The sequence below is a fragment of the Pongo abelii genome, chromosome 20 (genome assembly GCF_028885655.2).
Source record: "Pongo abelii isolate AG06213 chromosome 20, NHGRI_mPonAbe1-v2.0_pri, whole genome shotgun sequence".
Lineage (NCBI taxonomy): Eukaryota > Metazoa > Chordata > Mammalia > Primates > Hominidae > Pongo > Pongo abelii.
Genome location: NC_072005.2, coordinates 33,010,646 through 33,024,860, shown reverse-complemented (window position 1 = coordinate 33,024,860; position 14,215 = coordinate 33,010,646). Strand labels below are relative to the sequence as shown.

General features: G+C 39.8%; 1 long non-coding RNA gene across 8 annotated transcripts in view; it reads left to right on the top strand.

The window, feature by feature from the left end:
* Positions 1-12,713, top strand: part of LOC112130133 (uncharacterized) — a 61,213-nt gene extending 48,500 nt beyond the window's left edge. Inside the window, exons 6-10 of one of the 8 annotated variants that reach the window (XR_010138462.1) lie at positions 49-211; positions 1,140-1,307; positions 4,268-4,439; positions 4,955-5,305; positions 6,840-12,713. This is a non-coding gene — a long non-coding RNA (uncharacterized LOC112130133). Of the gene's footprint in view, positions 1-48; positions 6,417-6,839 lie in introns of those variants that run through there. The other 7 variants (XR_010138459.1, XR_010138463.1, XR_010138465.1 and 4 more) reach the window with 7 other exon arrangements.
* The last annotated feature ends 1,502 nt before the right edge of the window (positions 12,714-14,215 follow it).

Genomic DNA, 14,215 nt, shown 5'->3' with positions numbered 1-14,215 from the left:
ATGTGTGGATTCATTTCACAGAATTAAACCATTGTTTTGATTTAACAGGTTGGAAACACTGTTTTTGTAGAATGTATGAAGAGATATTTCTGAGGCCTGTTGTGAAAAACTGAGGATTCTACAAGAAAAACTGGAAACAAGTTATCTGTGAAAATGCTTTATGATGGGTGAATTCATCTCACAAAATTAAACCTTTGTTTTGATTCAAAAGGTTGGAATCACTTTTCTTTTTTTTTCTTTCTTTTTCTTTCCTTTTTTTTTTTTTTTTTTTTTTGGACAGAGTCTTGCTCTGTCACCCAGGAAATGCAATGGCATGATCTCGGCTCACTGCAAGCTCTGCCTCCCAGGTTCAAGCAATTTTTTTTTTTTTTGGACAGAGTCTTGCTCTGTCACCCAGGAAATGCAATGGCATGATCTCGGCTCACTGCAAGCTCTGCCTCCCAGGTTCAAGCAATTCTCCTGCCTCAGCCTCACAAGTAGCTGAGAATACAGGTGCCAGCCACCACAACTGGCAGTTTTTTTTAATTTTTATTAAAGACGGGGTTTCACCGTGTTAGCCAGGATGGTCTCGATCTGCTGACCTCCTGATCTGCCTGCCTTGGCCTCCCAAAGTGTTGGTATTACAGGTGGAATCAATTTTTTTTGTAGAATCTGTGCAGGCACATTTCTGAGCTCATTGAGGCCTACAGTGAAAAATTGAATATCCCTCAATAAAAATTACAAACAAGGTATCCGTGGAAATGCTTTGTGATGTCTGGATTCATCTCACAGAGTAAAACCTTTCTTTTGATTCATTAGGTTGGAAGCACACTTTTTGTAAAAACTACGAAGGAACATTTCTGGGCCTGTTTAGGCCTATGGTGAAAAATCAGATAACTAGTGATAAAAACTAGAAACAGGCTTCTGTGAAAATGCTTTGGGTTGTGTGCATTCATCTCACAGAGTTAAACATTTGTTTTGATTTAACAAGTTGGAAACACTCTTTTGTAGAATCTATGAAGGGACATAATTGAGCTAATTGAGGCCTATAGTAAAAAATTGAGGATTCTGCTATAAAAACTAGAAAAAGCTATCTGTAAAAGTGCTTTGCTGTGTGTGTATTCCTATCACAAAGTTACACCTTTGTTTTGATTCAACAGGTTGCAAACACTCTTTTTGCGGAATCTACGAAGGAACATTTCTGAACCAATTTTGACCTATAGTGGAAAACTGAACATCCTGTGATATAAACTAGAGAAAAGATACCTGTGAAAATGCTTTGCAATGTGTGGATTCTTCTCACTGGATGGGACCTATGCTTTGATTCAGTAGGTTGGAAATGCTCATTTTGTAGAATCTACGAAGGATATTTCTGAGCCCCTTTGAGCCTGTAGTGAAAAATCAAGGATCCCACGAAGAAAAATAGAAAAACATTATCTGTCAAAATGCTTATTGGTGTGTGGATTATTCTTACCAAATGGAACCTGTGTTTTGATTCACCAGGTTGGAAACACTTTTTTGTAGAGTCTATGAAGGAACATTTCTCAGCCCATTGAGGCCTATAGTGATGAACAAAATATCCCATGATAGAAACTAGAAACAAACTGTTTCCAAAAATGCTTTGCAATGTGTGGATTTATCTTACAGAATTAAACCTTTATTTTGATTTGACAGTCTACAAACTTTTTTTTTAGAAAGTACAGAGGGACATTTCTGAGACCATCAACAGCTATAGTAAAAAAAAAAAAAAAATCAAACAACCTGCCTTAATATTTAGAAACAAGTTATCTGTTTAAATGCTTTGGAATATTTTCATTCATTTCACACATTTCAACCTTTTTTTTTATTCAACGAGATAAAAACACTCTTTTAGTTGAATCTACAAAAAGATATTTCAAAGCCCATTGATGCCTATAGTGAAAAACTGAATATCCCATGATAAAACCTAGAAGTGAGCCCTGTGTGAAAATGCTTTGTGATGTGTGGGTTCATCTCACAGAGTTAAACTTATATTTTTATTTGACACCTTGGAAACACTCTTTTTCTAGAATCTATGAAGGGACATTCTGAGGCCATTGAGGCCTATAGCAAAAAGCAGAATATCCTTCCTTAAAATCTAGAAACAATCTATATGTGAAGATGGTTTATGATATGAACATTTATCTCACAGATTTAAAACTATGTTTTAATTCAACACATAAGAAAAAGTCTTTTTGTAGAATCTATGAAAGGACACTTCTGTGCCCATGGAGACCTATAGTGAGAAACTAAATATCCAGCATTAAAAACTAGAAACAAGCTATATGTAAAAATATTTTGTGATGTGTGGATTCATCTCTCCCAATGGAACCTGTGTTTTGATTCTCCAGGTTGGAAACACTTTTTGTGAAATCTACGAAGTGACATTTCTGAGCCCATTGAGGCATATTGTAAAATTTGAATATTCCACGATAAGAAATAGAAACAAGCTATCTCTGAAAATCCTTTTCGATGTGTGGCTTCACCTCACAGAGTTAAATCTTTGTTTCAATTCAACACCTTGCAAACACTTTTTGGTAGAATCTACGAAGGGACATTTCTGACCCATTGAGGCCTACGGTAAAAAATGTAGGGACATTTCTGAGCCCATTGAAGCCTGTAGTTAAAAACCGAATTTCTGGCGATAAAATCTAGAAACAAGCCATCTGTGAAAATGCTTTGTAATGTGTGGACTTATCTCACAAAGTTAAAACTATGTTTTTAACCAACAGGTTGAAATCACTCTTTTTGTAGAATCTATGAAAAGACGTTTCTGAGCCCACTGAGGCCTGTAGAGAAAAACTGAATATCCTGCAATAAAAACTAGAAAAAAAGCTGTCTGAGTAAATGGTTCCCGATGTGTGGGTTAATCTCACAGAGTTAAACATTTGTTTTTATTCAACATGTTAGAAACGTTCTTTTTGTAGAATCTACGAAGGAATATTTCTGAGCCCACTGAGGCCTATAGCAAGAAGCCGTATATCCCGCAATAAAAACTGGAAACAAGCAATCTGTGAAAATCTTTTGTGATGTATGCATTTATCTCACCAAATGGAACCTGTGTTTTGATTCACCAGTTTGGAAACACTCTTTTGTGGAATGTATGAAGGGACATTTCTTAGCCAGTTGAGGTGTATAGTGATATACCAAATATCCCAGGATAGAAACTAGAAACAAGTTATCTGTGAAAATGCTCTGTGATGTGTGGATGTATCTCACAGAGATGAACCTTTGTTTTGATTCAACACGTTGAAAACACTTTTTTTGTAGAATCTACAAAGGGACATTTCTGAGACCATTAAAAACTATAGTAAAAAAATGTATAATGCACTTTAAAATATAGAAACAAAGCTATCTGTGAAAATGCTTTGCAATATGTGGATTCATGTCACAGATTTAAACCTTTGTTTTGATTGAACAAATTGGAAACACTGTTTTAGTAGATTATATAAAGGGACATTTCAAAGCCCATTGAAGCCTATAGTGAAAAATCAAATATCCTGTGAGCAAAAATAGAAACAACCTCTGTGGGAAAGTGCTGTGTGATATGTTCATTCATCTCACAGGGATAACCTTTGTTTTTATTCAACACCTTGGAAACATTCTTTTTGTAGAATCTATGAAAAAAAATTTCTGAGCCAATCGAAGTCTATAGTGAAAAAGCTAATATCCCATTTTAAAATCTAAAACAAACTGTGAAAATGAGTTTTGATGTGTGGATTCATCTGAGAGTTGGACCTTTGTTCTAAATCAACAGGTTAAGAACACTTTTTTTGTAGAATCTATGAAAAAACATTTCTGAGCCCATTGAGGCCTATTGTGAAGTGAATCTCTCGCGATAAAAAGTAGAAACCAGCTCTCTGTGAAATCGTTTTGTGATGTGTAAATTTATCTCACAGAGTTAAAACTTTGTTTTAATTCAACAAGTTGAAAACGCTCTTTTTATAGAATCTGCAAAGAGACATTTCTGAGCCCATGGAGGCCAATAGCAAAAAAAATGAATATCCCACAATAAAAACTAGAAACAAAATAGCTGTGTAAATGCTTTGCAATGTGTGGATTTGTCTCACCGAGTTAAACCTATGTTTTGATTCAACACGTTAAAAAACTTGTTTTTGTAGAATCTTCGAAGGGACAATTCTGAGCCTATGGAGATTATAGCAAAAAACTGAATATCCTGCGATAAAAACTAGAAACAAGATATCTGTGGAAATGCTTTGAGATGTGTAGATTTATTTCACAGAATTAAACCTTTGTTTTGATTTAACAGGTTGGAACCACTGTATTTGAAGAATCTGTGAAGAAATATCTTTGTCCCTATTGTACACTATAGTGGACAACTGAATACTTCATGACAAAAACTAGAAACAAGCTAGCTGTGAAAATGGTTTGCAATGGGTGAATTCATCTCACTGAGTTAAACCTTCGTTTTGATTCAACAGGTGTGAAACACTCTTTTTGTAGAATCTACAAAGAAACATTTTTGAGCCCCTCGAGGACTATAGTGAAAAAATGAATCTCCTGCATTAATATCTAGAAACAATCTATTTGTGAAAATGCTGTGTGATGCATGGATCCATCTCACAGATTTCAAACTTTATTTTGATTCAACAGGCTGGAAACACTCTTCTTATAGAAACTACGAAGGGTCATTTCTGAACCCATTGAGGCCAATAGTGAAAAACTAAATATCCTGCAATAAACCTAGAAAAAATCTATCTGTGAAAATACTTTGTGTAATGTGGATGAGTGTCTCAGGGTTAAACGTTTGTTTTTATTCACCAGGTTTGAAACACTGTTTTTGTTGAACAGACAAAGGGACATTTCTTAGCCCAGTTAGGCCTATAAAGGTAAACCGAATATCCTGCAATAAATAGTAGAAACAAGCTATCTGCAAAAATGCTTTGTGAATTGTAGATTCATCTCACTGAATTAAGCCTTTGTTTTAATTCAACAGGTTAAAAGCACTCTTTTTGTAGACTCTACGAAGAAACATTTCTGAAACCATTGAAACCTATAGGGGAAAAAAAAAACCCGAAACTCCTGTGATAAAAAATGGAAAGCAACTATCTGTGAAAATGCTTTGTAATGTGTGGATTCTTCTCACAGAGTTTAACCTTTGTTCTGATTCAACATGTTGAGACCACTCTTTTTGTAGAATCTACGAAGAGATACTTTTTAACCTATCGAGGCCTCTAGTGAAAAACAGAATGTCCTGCAATAAAAACTGGAAACAACCTGTCTGTGAAAATGCCTTGTGATTCGTCTATTCATCTCATAGAATGAAACTTGTGCTTTGATTCAACAGGTTGGAAAACTCTTTTTGTAGAATCTACGTAGGAATATTTCTGAGCCCATTGAGGCCTATAGTGAAAAACCAAATATCCCAGAATTAAAACTATAAACAAGCTATCTGTGAAGATGCTTTGTAATATGTGCATTCATGTAACAGATATAATCGTGTATTTTGATTTGCCAGATTGGGAACACTCTTTTTGTATAGTCTATAAAGAAATATTTCTGAGTGCATTGTGTCGTATATTGAAAAATCGAATATCCCGTGATAAAAACTAGGCACGAGGTATCTTTGAAAATGCTTTGAGATGTGTGGGTATTGGTCTCACAGAGTTAAACTTTTGTTTTTATTCAACAGGTTGGAAACACTCTTTATAGAATCTACAATGACATATTTCTGAGCCCGTTGAGGCCTGTAGTGAAAAACCGAATATCCCGTGATAAAAACTCAAAACAAGCTATATGTGAAAATGCTTTGTGATCTGTGGTTCATCTCACAGAGTTAAACTTGGTTTTGATCCACTACATTGGAAACACTCTTATTGTAGAATCTACCAAAAAAATTTCTGAGACCATTGAGGTCTCTAGTGAAAAACTGAATATCCCGTGATAAAAACTAGATACAAGCTATCTGTGAAAATGCTTTGCAATGTGTGGATTTGTCTCACAAAGTTAAACCTGTGTTTGATTCAACGGGTTGGAAACACTCTTTTTGTAGAATCTATGAAGAAACATTTCTGAGACCATTGAAGCCTATAGTAAAAAATTGAATATCCTGTGATATAAATGAGAAACAAGTTATCTATGAAAATGTGTATTCATCTCACTGAATACAACCAGTGTTTTACTTCACCAGGTTAAAAACACTCTGTTGGTAAAATCTGTGAAGGGACATTTCTGAGTGCATTGAGGCCTGTAGTGAGAAAACAAATATCCTGCTATAAAAACTAGAAACAAGCTATGTGTGAAAATGCTTTGCCATGTGTGGATTCATCTCACAGATTTAAACCTTTGTTTTGTTTCAACAGGTTGGAAACACTCTTGTAGTGGACGAAGGGACATTTCTGAGTCCCTTGAGGCCTATAGTAATGAACAGAATATCCTGCAATAAAAACTAGAAAGAAGCTGTCTGGGAAAATGCTTTGTGTTGTGTGGACTTCTCTCACAGTGTCAAACTGTTGTTTCCATGCAACACTATAAATGCACACTTTTTGTAGAATCTATGAGGAGGCATTTCTGACCCCATTGAGGCCTATAAAGAAAAATCCAACTTCCCATGATAAAAACTAGAAACAAATTATTTGCAAAAATGCTTTATAATATGTGGATTCATCTCACTGAATGAAACCTGTGTTTTGATTCACCAGGTTGGAAACACTCTTTTGATAGAATCCGCGAAGGGACATTTCACAGTATGAGGGCATATAGTGAAAAACCAAATGTCTCGTGATGAAAGCTAGAAAGAAGCTATTTGTGAAAATGCTTTCCGATGTTTAGATTCATGTCAAAGAGTTACACCTTTTTTTTTTTTTTTTTTAATTCAACAGGTTTGAAACACTTTTTTGTAGAATCTACGAGGGACATTTCTGAGCAAATTGAGGAGTGTAGTGAAAAACCGAATATCCCACCATAAAAACTACAAACATTCTGTCTGTGAACATACTCCCAACCGACCCCGGGTATTCCAATATGAGAGACTCCTGACTGACCCCAGGCAGTCTAAGGATAGAGTCTCCTGGGCGACTTGAGGCATTCTAATGGGAGAGACTCCTGGCAGACTGCAGACATTCTAATGACAGAGACACCTGTGCAACTCCAGGCATCCTAATGAAAGAGACTCTAGGCCGACCTTAGGCATTCTTGTGATAGGGGCAACTGTGCGTCTTAAGACATTTTTATGAGAGAGACTCCAGGCCGACCCCAGGCATTCTAAGGAGAGAGACTTCTTGCCGAATTCAGACACTGTAACAACAGAGACACCGGGGCAACTCCCAACATTCTAATGAGAGGGACTCCTGGTCTACCTGGACAGTTCAATGATAAAGACACTTTTGCGACCCCAGGCATTTTAATAGGAGAGACTCCCAGCCAAAACCAGGCATTCAAAGTGGAGAGACACCCAGCCAACCACAGGCAGTCTAATGTTAGAGACGCCTGGATGATCCCAGGCATTATAATGGGAGAAACTGCCAGCCAAACGCAGGCAATCTAATGATAGAGATACCCAGCCAACCCCAGGCATTTTAATAAAAAAGACTCCTGGTCCACCCTAGGCATTCCAATGATAGAGACACTGGGATGACCCAAGGTAATCTACTGGGAGAGACTCCCTGCAAACCCCAGTGATTCTAATGGGAGAGACTGCTGGCCGACACCAGGCAGTCTGATAGAAACCCCTGGGCAACCCCAGGCATTCTAATGAAAGTGATTCCTGGCTGAACTTAGGCAGGCTAATGACAGAGACATCTGGGTGACCCAAGGCATTCTAATGGTACGGGCTCCCAGGAAGTTCCAGGCATTCTAATGGGAGAGACTCTTGGCCGACCACAGGCAGTTTAAGGATAGAAACACCTGGGAGACCCCAGGCATTTTAATGGAAAGACTCCATGCTGACTCAAGGCAGCCTAATTACAGAAAAACCGGGTGACCCCAGGTATTCTAATGGAAGAGACTCCTGGTGGATCCCAGGCAGTCTAATGATAGAGACACCTGGGCAACCACAGGCATTCTAATGGGAGAGACTCCCAGCAGAGCCCAGGCAATCAAATGATACAGACACCTGGGCGACCCCTAATATTCTAATAGAAGAGACTCCCAGTCAACCCCAGGCATTCTGGTAAGAGACTTCTAGCCGACAAAAGGCAGTCTTAGGATAGAGACACCTAGGCGACCTCAGGCATTCTAATGGGAGAGATTCATGGCTGACCCTTGTTAGTCTAACGATAGAGTCACCTGGGTGACCCCAGTCATTCTAATGAGATAGACTCCTGCCGAACCCAAGCAGTCTAATTATAAAGACATTTCGGTGACCTGAGGCATTCTAAGGAAAGAGACTCCTGGTGGATCCCAGGCAGTCTAATAATAAAGACACCTGAGCAACCCCAGGTATTCTAATGGAAGAGACTCCCAGCTGACCCCAGGCAGTCCAATGATAGAACTCCTGGGCAAACCCAGGCATTCTAATGGGAGAGACTTCTGGCCAAACCTAGGCAGTATAATTTTATACGCCAAGTCGACCCCAGGCATTTTAAGGGGAGTGACTCCCAGCCGACTCCAGGCCACCTAATGATAGAGACACCTGGGTGACCCTAGGCATTCTAATGGGAGGGACTCACCGCCGACCCCAGCCATTCTAATGGGAGAGACTCGTGGCCTACCCCAGGCAGTCTAACGATAGAGACACCTGAACAGCCCCAGGAATTCTAGTGGGAGAGACACCCGACCAACTGCAGGAAATCTAATGATAGAGACAACTGGGCAACAGCAGGCATTTTAATGGAATAGACTCTCGGATGACTTGATGTTTTAATGATAGAGACACCTGGGCGTCCCCAGGCTTTCTAATAGGAGAGACTTCCAGCCAAACCCAGGCATTCTTTTGAAAGAGATGTCTGGCTGACCCCAGGCAGTCTGATTATAGACACACCTGGGCGACCTCAGGAGTTTTAATTGGAGAGATTACCGGCTGATCACAGGCAGTCTAATGACAAAGGCATCTATGTGACTTAAGATATTCTAATGGGAGAGACTCCAGACCGACATCAGACATTCTAATAATAGCGACACCTCTGTGACTCCAGGTATTCTAACGGGAGAGACTCCAGGCCGACACCAGGCATTCTAATAAAAAAGACTCCTGGCTGACCATAGGCTCTCTAATGATAGAGACATCTGAGCGACCGTTGGCATTCTAATAATAGAGATTCCCGGCTGACCTCAGGGACCCTAATGGGAGAGACTCCTAGCTGATGCAGGCAGTCTTATGATAGAGACACTTCAATGACCCGAGACATTCTAAGAGAGGGTCCTGGTTGAACCCAGGCATTCAAATGATAGACACCTTATCGAGGACAGGCTTTTTAATGGGAGAGACTCCCGCCAAACCGCAGGCAGTCTAATAAAGAAATAGGGATGAATACAGGTATTCTAATGAGAGACACTCCTGGCTGACCTCAGGCAGTCTAACGATAGAGACACCTGGGAGAGTCCAGGCATTCTAATGGGAGAGACTGCTGGCTGAACACAGGCAGTCAAATTGTAGAGGAATCTAAGCCACCAAAGGCATTTTAATAGGAGAGCCTCCCAGCTGACCCCAGGCAGTCTAATGATAGAGACACCTGGGTGACCCCAGGCATACTAATGGGAGAAACTCCCGGATGACTCAAGGCATTCTAATAAGAGACAATCTTGGCGGACCGCAGGCAGTCTAATGTTGACAGCTGGGCAACCACAGGCATTCTAATGGGAGAGACTACAGGAGAAGCCCAGGCATGCAAATAATAGATACACCTGTGCGACCCCAAGCATTCTAATGAGAGAGAATTCCAGCTGACACCAGATATTCTAATGGGAGAAACTCCTGCCTGACCCCAGGCAGTCTAATAATACAGACACCTGGATGACATCAGGCATTCTAATTGGAGAGGCTTCTGTACAAACCCAGGCAATCCATGCATAGAGACAACTGGGTGACCCCAGGCATTCTAATGGGGGAGATTCTCAACTGACCACAGGCAGTCTAATGGTAGAGAAACTTGGGTGACCCAAGGCATCCTAATGGGGGAGACTTCCAAAGGACCCCAGCCAATCTAACGTTAGAGACACCTGGGTGAACCCAGGCATTCTTATGGGAGATACCCTCCACCGACCCCAGGAATTCTAATAATAGTGACACCTGGGATACAACAGGCATTCTAATGGAAGAGACTGCTGGCTGACATCAGGCAGTCTCATAATAGAGACACCTGTGAGACTCCAGGCATTTTAATGGGGGAAACTCCCAGATGACCCCAAGCAATCTAATGTTAGAGAGAGCTGTGCAAACCCAAGCAGCAATCTAATGTTAGAGAGAGCTGTGCAACCCCAAGCAGTCTAATGTTAGAGACACCTGGGTGACCCAGGTATTATGGGAGAGACCTCCAGCCGACCCCAGGAATTTAATGAGAGAGACACGTGGGTGACCCCAGTCATTCCAATGGGAGAGACTCCCAGATGACAGAAAGCATTCTAATGGGAGATACTCGTGGTCAACCCCAGGCAGTCTAATGACAGAGACACTGATCGAGCCCACTCATTGTAATGGGAGAGACTAATAGTCGAACACAGGCAGTCTAATAGTAGAGACACCTAGGTGATCCTAGACATTCTAATGGAAAAGACTATTATCTGACCCCAGGCGTTCTAATATTACAGAAACCTGGGTGACCTAAGGCATTCTAATGGAAGAGACTTCCATCTGAACCCTGGAATTCTAATGGGAAAGACTCCAAGCCAGCCCAGGCAATCTAATGATAGAGACATCTGTGCAACCACAGGCAATCTAATGAAAGAGACTCCCGGCCAATCGCAGGCAGTATAATGACAGAGACACCTGAACGACTGCAGGTATTTTAATGGGAGACACTTCTGGCTGACCCCAGGCAGTCTAATAATAGAGACACTTGATGGACCCCAAGCATTCTAATAGAAGAGACTTCGAGCTGACCCCAGGCAGTCTAATTATAAAGACACCTGGGTGACCTTAGTAATTTTAATGGGTAAGACTCCTGGCAAATCACAGGCAATTCTAATGGAAGAGACTCCTGACTGACACCAGGCAGTCTAATAATAGAGAAACCTGGGCAATCCCAGGCATTTTTATGGGAGAGACTGCTGGCTGAACCAGGCAGTCTAATGATAGAGACACATGGGCAAACCCAAACATTCTAATGGGAGAGATTCCCAGCCAATTCCATGCATTCTAATGAAAGAATCTCCTGGCCAACCCCAGGCAGTCTTAAAATAGACACCTGGGTGACACCAGGCAGTTGAATGGGAGAGACTCCTGGCTGACACCAAGCAGTCTAATGACAGAGACACCTGGGCTACCCCAGGCATTCTAAAAAAAAAGAATCCCGGCTGACATGAAGCAGTCTAATGATAGACAACTGGGCACCACAGGCATTCTAGTGGGAGAAACTCCCGGCCGATTCCAGACATTCTAATTTGAGAGAATTTGGGAGATGCCCGGCATTCTCATTGGCGATATCAATGACCGACCTGCACCAGACTAACGATGAAAACGCCTCTGCGAACCCAGGCATGCTAATGGGAGGGGCTCTGGGCGACCTCATGCAGTCTAATGAAAAAGACGCCTGGGTGACCTTAGACATTCTAATGGGAGAGACTCTGGTCCTACCCTAGACTGCCTAAGGTTAGAGACACCTGGTCAACCCCAGGCATTCCAATGAAAGAGACTCCTGGCCCAATTCAGGCAGTCTAATGATAGAGACACCAATGTCACCCTAAGCATTCTAATGTGAGAGACTCCTGGCTGAGACCAGGCAGTCTAATTATAGACACCTGGGCAACCCCAGGAATTCTAACAAGAGAGAATTCAGGCTGACCCCAGGCAGTCTAATGATAGAGAAACCTGGGCAACTCCAGGCATAATAATGGGAGAGACTGCTGGCTGACCCAAAGCAGTCTAATGATAAAGACCCCTGGGCACGCTATCTGTGAAAATGCTTTAGGATGTGTGGATTAGTCCCACCAAATGGAACCTGTGTATTGATTCACCAGGTTGAAAACACTCTTGCTGTAGAATCTATGAAGGGATATTTCTAAGACAATTTAGGCCTATAGTGACAGACTGTATATTTTGCAATGAAAAATAGAAACAAGCTATCTGTGAAAATGCTTCATGAAATGTGGATTTATTTCAATGATGTAAAACTTTGTTTTGATTCAACAGGCTGGAAAGCCTCGTTTTGTAGTATCTACAAAAAGACATTTCTGAGCTCATTGAGACTGATAGTGAAAAATCTAATATCCTGTGGATAAAAAGTATAAAAATGCTGTGTGAAAATGCTTTGCCATGTGTGAATTCATCTCAAACAGTTAAAACTTTGTTTTGATTCAACAGGTTGGAAACACTTTTACTGTATTATCTACGAAGAAACGTTTATGAGGCCATTAAGTCCTATACTGAAAAACTGAATGTACTGCATTAAACACTCTAAAGAAGCTAACTGTGAAAATGCTTTGCAATGTGTGTATTTATCTCACAGAGTTAAACTGTTGTTTTGGTTAATCAGTTTGGAAACAGTTTTTTTTGTAGAATCTATGAAGGGACATTTCAGAGGCCATTGAGGCCTATAATAAAGAAACAAATATCCCATAATAAAACAAGAAACATATAGAAACAAGCTATATGTGAAAATGCTTTGTGATATCTGGATTCTTCTCACTGAATCGAACCTGGGTTTTGAGTCACCAGGTTGGAAACACTTTTTTCATAAAATCTAAGAAGGGACATTTCTGAGCCTATTGAGGCATATAGTGAAAAACCGAGGATCCTGTGATAAAAACTAGAAAAACACAATATGTGAAGTTGCTTTGTGATGTGTGGATTCTTCTCACCGAATGGAATCTCTGTTTTGATTCAACAGGTTGGAAACATGTTTTTGTAGAATGTACGAGACATTTCTGAGCCCATTTAGGCCTATACTGAGAAACCCAATATCCTGCTATAAGAAGTAGAAAAAAGCTATCTGTGAAAATGCTTTGTGATGCATGGATTCATCTCACAGAGTTAAAGTTTTATTTGGACTCAACAGGTGAAAAACACTTTTTTACAGAATCTACAAAAAACATTTCTGATCCCATTGAAGTTTATAGTGAAAAACAGAATATCCTGTGATAAAAAGTAGAAACAAGCTATCTGTTGAAATGCTTTGCAAGATCTGAATTCATCTGACAGAGTTAAACCTCTCTTTTAATTCATCAAGTTGGAAACACACTTTTCTTAGAATCTACAAAGAAACAATTCTGACCCAATTGAAACCTATACTGAAAAACCGAATATCCCAAAATAAAACCAGAGAAAAGTTATCTCTGAAAATGGATTGTAATATGTGGATTCATCTAACAGAGTTAAACCTTTGTTTTGATTCAACAGGTTGGAAACACTCTTGTTGTAGAATCTATGAAGGGAGATTTCTGGGAGCATTGATGCTTATAATAAAATACAGAATAACCCACAATGAAAAGTAGAAACAACCTATCTGTGCAAATGCTTTGCCATGTGGGAATTCCTCTTAGAAAGTTACACATTTGTTTTGATTCAATAGGTTGAAACACTTTTTTTGTAGCATCTACTAAGGGACATTTCTGAGCTCACTGAGGCCTATAATGAAAAACTGAATATTCCATGTTAAAAAGTAGAAACTAGCTATAAGTTAAAACGCGTTGGGTTTTCTGGATTTACATTACAGATTTAAACTTTTGTTTTGATTCATCACCTTGGAAACTTGCTTTTTGTAGAATCTATGAAGGAACATTTCTGAGCTCATTGAGGCCTATAGTGAAAAACCGAATATCCAGTGATAAAAACTAGAAGCAAGCTATCTGTGAAAATGCTTTGTGATGTTTGGATTCATCTCACAGAGTTAAATCCTTGTCTTAATTAAACAGGTTGGAAACACTCTTATTGTAGAATCAATGAAAAGACGTTTCTGAGCCCACTCAGGCTATGTTGAAAAATCGAATATCCCACAATAAAAACTAGAAACAAGGTAGGTATAAAAATGCTTTGTGATGTTTGGATTCATCCTAGAAAGTTAAACCTTTGCTTTGATTAAATAGGTTGGAAACACCATTGTTGTAGAATCTACGAAGGGACATTTCTGAGGCCTTTGACTCCTATTGTTACACACCGAATAGC